We start from the raw sequence: 7,822 nt of genomic DNA, 5'->3' as shown, positions 1-7,822 counted from the left end.
TGACTAGCGGAGAGGCTGGCCAACAGATGGGGTTTTCAGAATGCTGTAGATTTGCACATGTTTTGCATAAAATTCAAGACCAAACTTGAAAACAGGACTCCCAGCTCTGAAAATACAAAGGGAATTAACAGCACAGCACACTGCAGCATTCTGGCTGGTCACCTCACACTTTTGAACAAAATAATAAACTCAGGAGCAAATTGTGTGTGTATTAAACGGTGATCTCTTTCTAGGTTTACTTGGTGCCTTTTCTTGTTCCCTTTTCCTCTTCTGTTTGACCCAGATCAGGAGGTTCAAGCCACTGAGAGACTGAGAGGAATCTGGTCTTAACTAAAATTAACGTTTTCCTAATCCCTACTCTATTCAAGGCCCTCTGTGCCCAATGAAGAAACGCTGGATCACATCTGACCAAACCTTGAAAACACCACATATTGCTTTGCTGGATGTTTTCATCAACTAATCTTTCAAATTTACTAAACCATGGCAGTCTCAAAGTCTGCCTTCAAAACTAAACACATATTCATGTAACAGCCAGTTTAAGTGTGTCTTCCAAAAGATAGGCTGTATTCCTCTCACTCTCCCAAAAGAAGGCACACTTACATGGGACGGACAGGCAGCACCTGGAAGACTTTTTGGTTACCTTGGCAAGGGCACCGATTAATCTATCAATCAAGGGCCTCCTGCTCAACTTAAAGGTAAGCTGAGTGCTTCGTGGCTTTTTAATTTCCAAATGAAGGCCAGATCAAAATCAGGAAAAAGGACTCATAAATTGCATGCAAATCTATTTCCATACTTTTAATTTTACATTAGTTTTATCCAAGGTCTTCATTTGAGTTGAACAGAAGAATGTACAGACAGGTGTCATTCATTTTGTACACAACCCTCTACAGCTTTTTCACCTGTATTCTCCTTCCAATAGCCCTCTCCGCTCTGCATCCGAGGGGAGGAATATGAAAGGAGGATGGAATGAAGCCCAGGCCAAGAACAAAGAGTAGGATGGGGAAGGGATGCTGCTGCTACATGTTGGAAAGAAGCAGACGGAAGGAATTTTCAAGAGGAGCCGTCAATGGGAAACTCTGGTGAAACTTCTAGTTCTATTGAGAAGAGCTTCTTTGCCAAGGTGGTGATTAGTTGGCACCATTGGTACAACCTTTCAGCAAGAGGTGCACCAATTAGGGTAAAGTCTTGACGTGGCCAGCCTCAAGGAGCTAAGGCCCCCCTACAGCGCTATGATGCCCACATCCTTGGACCTCCAATCTTAGCAGCTAGTACGTACCTAATCCCGTAGGCCCAGGTAGGCTGTGGCTTTTGGTCTGTGCAGCTTTGGAAACTGTCGTAGACCTCAGAAGCAGATATCTCTGTAGAAACCAGAATTTAAAAGGGAGGGAGTGGCCAATAAATCTCGGTAGGTGGTTGAAATTTTTCTAGCCGAAGGTGCTCTATAGGTACACCTGACATTCCTAGGAATTACTAGCAGGGACTTCATGGAGGACCAGAAATCTGCAGTAGCAGGTGGTGGAGGTAGTGCAGTAGCAGGTGTGTTTCACGCCATTGAGTTGGCTCTGACTCCCAGCAACTCTATGAGTTAGTGATGCTCACAATGTCCTGTTCTCAACCACCTGCGGACTCAAGAGCTAATGAGTAAAATTACAGGTCCACCTCCCAGCATAAACATGTTGATCCAAGACTTTAAACCCTAGAACTGGACAACTTCAGTTTATCATTTAAATAGCATTTCAATAATTTTAAAGTTCTAACTAGTCTAGTAGTCATTAGAGCAGTAGTCCATAAACACATTCTAGTGACTGATAGCCTTAAACTGGTCTAGATTACCTTGGTTGCAAAGCATGGGCAGTTCAGAAGGGTATTTAATCCCCTGCCTCCATCCCTGCTTGGCAAGGGCACCGATTAATCAATCAATTAAGGGCCTCCTGATCAACTTGTGGCTGCCAGCACTGTACATGGCTGAGGAGCTGGAGATAGCGTGACTGGCAGAGAGCACATGTGTGATTACGTGGAGGGGTGCAGACAGGCTAGAGCCATGCACAGGTTCTGAGCCTGAGCATCAGCGTGGCAAACACCAAGCTAACTGCTAAAGAGCATTTGTTTTCCTTATTTGCCCATTCATTTGTATTATTATAATAACGAATATTAAAATACTTTTCATATTAATAACTAAACAAATTAATGTCCCTGTAACTTAATTACAACAGCAGTCATTGTCTTCCAGTATACATCTCTCTGCAGTACAGAGGCAGTCGTTTTCAAGCATGTGGATGAGACAGGGTGTTGAATTTCTTTGCCTCGGAGTTTGAAATGAAAGAGATGCTCGTAATCATCTGGAAAATTTCACTTTCTTACAGATAAGGACACCAGGGCTCGGAGGGGCTGGACATTGGGTAACATTCTCTAAAAAGGTCTCTGACGAGTAGAAGAGGAAGCCTGGAATGTTTTATATCCTCAACTGGAACAAAGACAGCACTCACTCTGGCATGTCTGTATGTTTCTTTATAATGTAAAAGTTACAAAACATCAAATTAACCCTTACAAATTGAATAATTCAATGGCACCTAGTCCAGTCACAATGTCCGGCAACCACTGCCACTCTGTGTTTCCCAAACACATTTTCCACCTGGAAAGAAACCCCCTACTCAGTGAGCAATTCTCCGTAACTCCCTGGCCCTGGTGACTGACTGCCAACTGACTGCCTCAGTTGCTGTGGGTTTACCTTGTCCAGATAGTCCCTCGGAGTCCGATCAGAGGGTATGTGGCTTCTTGCGTCTGGCTTCTTTCGCTTGGTAAGATGTTTCCCAGGTTCGTCCACATTGTGCCATGCCTCAGTACTGTGTTCCCTTGTGTGGCTGAATGAGATTCCATTGTATGGGTGGACTACATCTCTTTAGTCATTCATAACCTAATGGATATTTGGCTGTTTCCACCTTCTGGCTATTGAGTACCTGCTTTCCATTCTTTGGGGCATATACTCAGGAATGGAATCGCTGAGTCACATGGTAATTCTGTGTCTAACTTTTTGAGGAACCACCAAACTGGTTTCCAAAGGGCTGTGTCATTTTACGTTCCCACCAATGTCATGGAAGGGTCACGTCACAGTCTTTTTTATTTCTCATGAAAATGTCTATATGTCTTCTGCCCCTTCAACGTCCTGCCATGCTTCCCTTCTCTTCTGTGTTCTTGCCACGCCATATCATCGAAGGCTTATTGTTAAACACTGAATGGCTTCATAGTGGGCAAGGGCTCTTATTCATTAAGTTATGAAACAAACCCTTTGGTAACACCATATTCCAGGCACTGTGTAAAAGTGTTACAAGCATTACTTTGATCAATTCCTATTATATCCCCAAGGAATCAGTACTGTTGATATTTCCCCATTGTGAAGATGACGAAAGTGAAACATAGAGAGAGGCTAAGGCCAAGGTCACACAGTGAGAGTAAAACAATGATGGACAAAATCGGAGAGATGCCAATGTAGTGAGAGCAGGAGAAAAGATTATTTTGAGCCATTTGCTTGGCATGGCAACATGTTTGTCCTCTCTCTCTCTCTCTCTCTCTCCTTTTTTTTAAGCCAAAATGTGTTTATTGGGATGGTGACCCACTTGTCTAATTGGGCGCTTTTAGTGTGCTTCACGCTGAAGGAGCATCCTTCTGCAAGCCCGGCTTGTGCTCCTGTTGGCCAACAGAGGACAGTGGAGCAGCCAACACACAAAACTGCCCCTGGTGCGTGGCTGGAGACAGTGGTGATTTTACAGCCTCCCTGGTATTTCACACCAACTGGGGCTGTGCATCGGGTGCTCCTTCCTGTGTTTTCCTTCTTCTGCTCTTCTGCAGGGGGGTGAGAGAGAGCCTTAGCCAGGCATGTTGTTGTGGGGGGGTGGCCGCCCCCGGATCTGCCCTTCAATACTCCTTTTTGCTACGACTCTTAATTATCACATTCTTACCTGCAGTGAAAATTTTAGTTATCAGTTGCCTTACTGGTACTTGGTGAAGAAGGAAGATAAGCCAAATTTATCATCACTGACTTACCAGAGGGTGTTAGGAGGAATCTTCCAAACTACAAGTTGGGTTTAGCTCCTTGCTCCTCTCCAGCGATGGCCCAGTGTTGCCGGGAGTCACACATCCCAGTGACCTGTAGTCTGTGGAGAGCAGTCATTGCTAATGAGCCACCTCCTGTCCACTGGGCTGCATGGCTCCACCTTCGAGACATAAGAAGTACCTTTAATTTAAATGGTCGGTGCCTGAAGGGAACTTGAGCTCACTGCTGTGAACTGGGTCAGGGTGAGATGCATTCGCTCCCATGCTAGGCGCCCTCCTTCTGTCTAAGTCTAAGGGGGAAAGAAAGTGGCCTTCTGTATAAGTTCCTAATTGTTTCTGAGCACATGGACGAGTGTTCTTTGATAACTCAGGCCATGTACAGATTCTGGGAAGTGAGACCTACCAGTAATTTCATTCACATTTTCCAATTCAACTCTTATTTAACCTGAATATGCCCAAAAAGCACTCACTCTGGCTAAAAATATGGCAAAAAAATGACATCAATCGTAAAAGTACAGCAGTGTCATGTTTATATTAGTATGGAATACGTTAAGGAAGGTTTTATGTTTAATTTCATAAAGCCTTTTACAAAGGGTTTTCATATCTTAATGTGTCTTATTTAAAATAGCTTATTTTTTAATTTTAGAATAGTTTTAGCCCTGGCTGGTGTAGCTCAGTGGATTGAGCACGGGCCTGTGAAGCAAAGGGTCGCCAGTTCAATTCCCAGTCAGGGCACATGCCTGGGACGCAGACACATGAGAGGCAACAACACATTGATGTTTCTCTCCCGCTCTTTCTCCTTCCCTTCCCCTCTCTCTAAAAAAATAAATAATAAATAATAAAGAAAATATTTTTAAAAAAAGAATAGTTTTGGATTTACAGGACAGTTGACTTACACAGAGTTCCCACATCCCCCACACCCAGTTTCCCCTATTGACATGTGACATTAGTATGGTACACATCACAACTTAGGAATGAATATTGATATATTATTAACTAAAGTCCTTATTGTATTCACATTTTCTTTGTTTTTACCTAATGGCCTTTTTCTTTTCCAGGATCCTAGTGAAATTGCACTATGGTTGCAATGAGCTCACAGTGTTTGGGGGAAAGTGTGCGCCAAGTCAGTCACTCCAGCCCTTTAGCTCCTGTAGCAGCTTCCGAAGGCTCCCCAGGGTAAGGAGGGCCGCACACCCACGCAACATGGCTCCCCCTCCTCACAGCCCGCTGCCTGGCTGAGGCTCCGCGGCAACCTCGGGCACCTTCTCTTTGCAGCCAGGAGTCTCCGGGATTCAGGTTCTGATCCCTCTCTTCCCCGCTCTGGCTGGTGCTGGGAGGAGGGAGTGCCAACGGCCCCCATGTCCTGTGGTCCACTGTGCCACCAGACCTCAGCTTTGGTTCACATGTTTCTCTCCTCCCTGGCTCCACAGAAAGAACTTGATTGGTCTGAGGCAGGCGGTCACTCAGAATCACCAGGCAAGCTTTCTGAAACACCAATTGCTGACCCTACCCCCAGCGTTTCCGAATCAGTAGGTCTGGGCGGTGCCTGATTATTCGCATCTCTGACAGGTTCCCAGGGGCTGCTTCTACTGGTGGGGGGAGGGGAACGCATATTCTGAGATCCATTTTTCTAAGCCAGTCAGTATTCTCCCCATGACTGTTAGTCTAGTGACAGGCAGGTGACCTCAGTCTGAGCCAATGGTTCCCTGCCCTGGTTGTATATTACAACTACTTAGGAGCTTCTGAAACCTACTTCCAGCTGGGACCCACCTCAGCCTAATAAATTAATGTTGCTAAAGCTAAGGCCTCAGTATCAATAATTTTTTAAAAAAGCAAGTAAACAAACAAAATAAAAATGAAATAATAACAATAAATAATTCAAGAAGCACCCCCGGCAATTTTAATGTACAGCAGTATTGAAAATCACTGGTAAAGAATTGATATCAAAGGGAGAGCTCTTTCTTTTCCTTCCCTGCAAATACAAAAAACGGAAATAGGCAACTCTGTGGCCTCTGGCAGCCATCCAGTCACCACGAAGGGAGCCAGTCTCAGGGTGAAGCCAACACTGAGAAAGGCAGACAGAGTGTCAAAAGGACTTGGGACCTGGGTGACATCACTGAGCAGCTTATCTCTCTATTCCAGGAGAACTGCCCCACCTCTGGACTACCAGTTATGTGAAAGAATACATTTCTTCATTTTTTAAGTCAATTTAAGTCACAGTTTTCAGCCACTTGTAGTCAAAAATATTCTAACCGATAACACCAGAGACAGTTACCAAGTGGCCATAGTAATGGGTCTACTCTGAAAGACACCTTGTCTCAGTGTCACCCGTTCTGCACACCCCAGAGTTCTGACTCCATGAAGACAGAGAGCGGGCAGCAGGACGGTTCAAGTGCATCTGCGGTTAAGCTCCTCTCCGGCTCCGGACTGTGCGCACACGTCCAGCTCTGAAATTTTACATTGGCTTCTGGCTTCCCAGCAAAGCAAAGCAACTGGATAGAAGGCCGGGTGTTTTACCTTATGTCTAAAATAGTTAGTTTCCTCTTTCTGCCTAAGCAAAAAAATCTCATAACAGTCAAACTACAGGTTATGATTGTATTCTTTATAAGCTGTTTTCTCAAACTGCAAATTTGTTTTCAAGCAATAATTCCTATTTATATTTATCATAGGAAAATGTTCACAGAACATAAATATTCAACACTGGGAACTACTTGGAACAAAGTAAATGTCTAGCAAATATTTTATTGCAACAAAATTAACACTGTGGGTTATAAAACCAAAAGCAGAGTCATTTGTTGAGAGACAGATCCCAAGATGTCATCAGTGATTGTTTCTAGCCCTGGCTAATGTGGCTCAGTGGACTGAGTGCCAGGCTGCAAACCTAAGGGTCGTTGGTTCACTTCCCAGTCCAGGGCACATGCCTGGGTTGTGGGCCAGGTCCCCAGTAGGGGCATGTGAGAGGCAACCACACATTGATGTTTCTCTCCCTCCCTTCCCCTCTCTAAAAATAAGTAAATAAAATTTAAAAAGAAATTATTGTTTCTGGTTAAGTGGGAATATGACAGTTTTTAATGTTCTGTTTGTATGTATTTTCTAATTATTTTCTAATAAATACATATTGCCTTTGTAGTAAAAAAATAAATGTGCCTTTCAAAAGAATATGGGATTCATTGGCTTGTTGGCACCGTTTCTGCCATTGTGTGCACTGTTAGAGGGGGCTGGAATCCTGTGACTTGCATTTCCCAGACGCCTTTGCCAACTGGCCCAGTTACATGCTGCCAGTGTGAAGCACTGGTGGGAAAACTGGACGACACGAAGGAGAGACCCTTTGTTTTAAAGCTTCTGGCAGTGGCTATGGCAACAATGTGGCTCCTGGAGCCGTCGGCAGTTCCAGCAACAGCATCAGTGGCTGGGGCAGCGCCAGTTCCAAGAGCATCAGCAGCTTCACAGTGTCAGATGCCAGACATTTCTGGGCTGGTAACATCACCACCACTTTTTTCCCTCCAGCTTCAGGAGTGGTCCTGCCTTCCTGCAGGTGCTCATCTCTAGGCTAGCATACCTTCCTCTCTCTGTTTCTCCGAACTTTGCAACAGTCTTGTAACTACTAGAACTAAAAAGTACTACTAGTACTAGAATGTTGAGAAAACACTCTCACAGATAACCTAATTTCCTTAGGATGTATTCCCTCTGTTTGAAATAGCTGGTTTGTTTTTCCAACTCGACACTGACTGATACGTGTACATGAGTCAGTTCCTAAATCGAATTCACCAAC

The sequence above is a fragment of the Sturnira hondurensis genome, unplaced genomic scaffold, assembly GCF_014824575.4.
Source record: "Sturnira hondurensis isolate 20B ecotype Veracruz unplaced genomic scaffold, ASM1482457v3 Scaffold0006655, whole genome shotgun sequence".
NCBI lineage: Eukaryota > Metazoa > Chordata > Mammalia > Chiroptera > Phyllostomidae > Sturnira > Sturnira hondurensis.
The sequence above is the reverse complement of the archived record's forward strand: the minus strand, read 5'-3'. Positions refer to the sequence as shown.